Source organism: Octodon degus, unplaced genomic scaffold, assembly GCF_000260255.1.
Source record: "Octodon degus isolate 3935 unplaced genomic scaffold, OctDeg1.0 scaffold00087, whole genome shotgun sequence".
Taxonomy (NCBI): Eukaryota; Metazoa; Chordata; class Mammalia; order Rodentia; family Octodontidae; genus Octodon; species Octodon degus.
In genome coordinates, this window is record NW_004524663.1 from 11,661,971 (window position 1) to 11,662,966 (window position 996).

The following is a 996-nucleotide window of genomic DNA, read 5'->3' on the forward strand; positions in this document are numbered from 1 at the left end:
GGGAAGCGCTTATTCCACTGAGCCATCTCCCCAGCCCCCTTTTGAAGTTTTTAAATAAAACTATTTGCCATATCTTGCTTTTCATTGAGAAGTGTATATTCATTTCAGTTACGCACTTTTGGCTTGAGCTTTTAAATTGAAGGGAGTCTGATTTTTCTGAGTTCTTTACTTATTTTAGATAATAGTGCTTTTAGTGCTTTGTCTGAGGAACAGCCGGAAAAAAATTTTCCTGCACTGTGGGTTGCCTCTTCACTCTGTTGGTGGTTTCTCTTGCAGTGTATATGCTTTTTAATAAGATCAGACCACAGTTGTTGATTCTTTATGATAGTTCCTATTTTATATCCTCCACCAAATTTAGTGTTTCTGTTTTAATAGATCTTTAATTGATTTCAATTTTAGTTTAGTGCCTGGTGAAAGATATGGGTCTAATTTTAGTTTTCAGTATCTAGAAGGCTAGTCTTTCCATCACCATTTAATAAAGAGCCTGTCTTTCTTCACTGTCTTCACCTTCAATGGGTCTGGTTTTTTTTTTTTTTTTTTTTTTTTTTTTTTTGGCCAGTTCCACACTATTTTTATGACAGTAGTTTTGTAGCATAGTTCCAAGGGAGGAATTGTGATTTCCTCTAGCCCAGAATATCCTTTGCTATTCTAGATATCTTTTGGTTCCAAATAAATTTTAGTATTGTTTTCTCTAATATAGTGAGATATGCTTTTGGAATTTTGATCAGAATTACATTAAATCTAGGCTGGGGAGATGGCTGAGTAGAATAAGCGCTTCCCTGGCAAGTGCAAGGATCTGAGTTCAATCCCCAGTTCTGCAAAAACAAAACAAAACAGAATTACATTAAATCTGTATAGCAATTTTGAAAGCATTGCTACTTTCATTATATTGATCCCTACCCAAGAACAAGGAATATTTTTGTATTTTCTGATATCCTATTCAATCTCCTTTGTCAGAGTACTGTAGTTTTCAATGTAGAGAATTTTTCTTCCTTA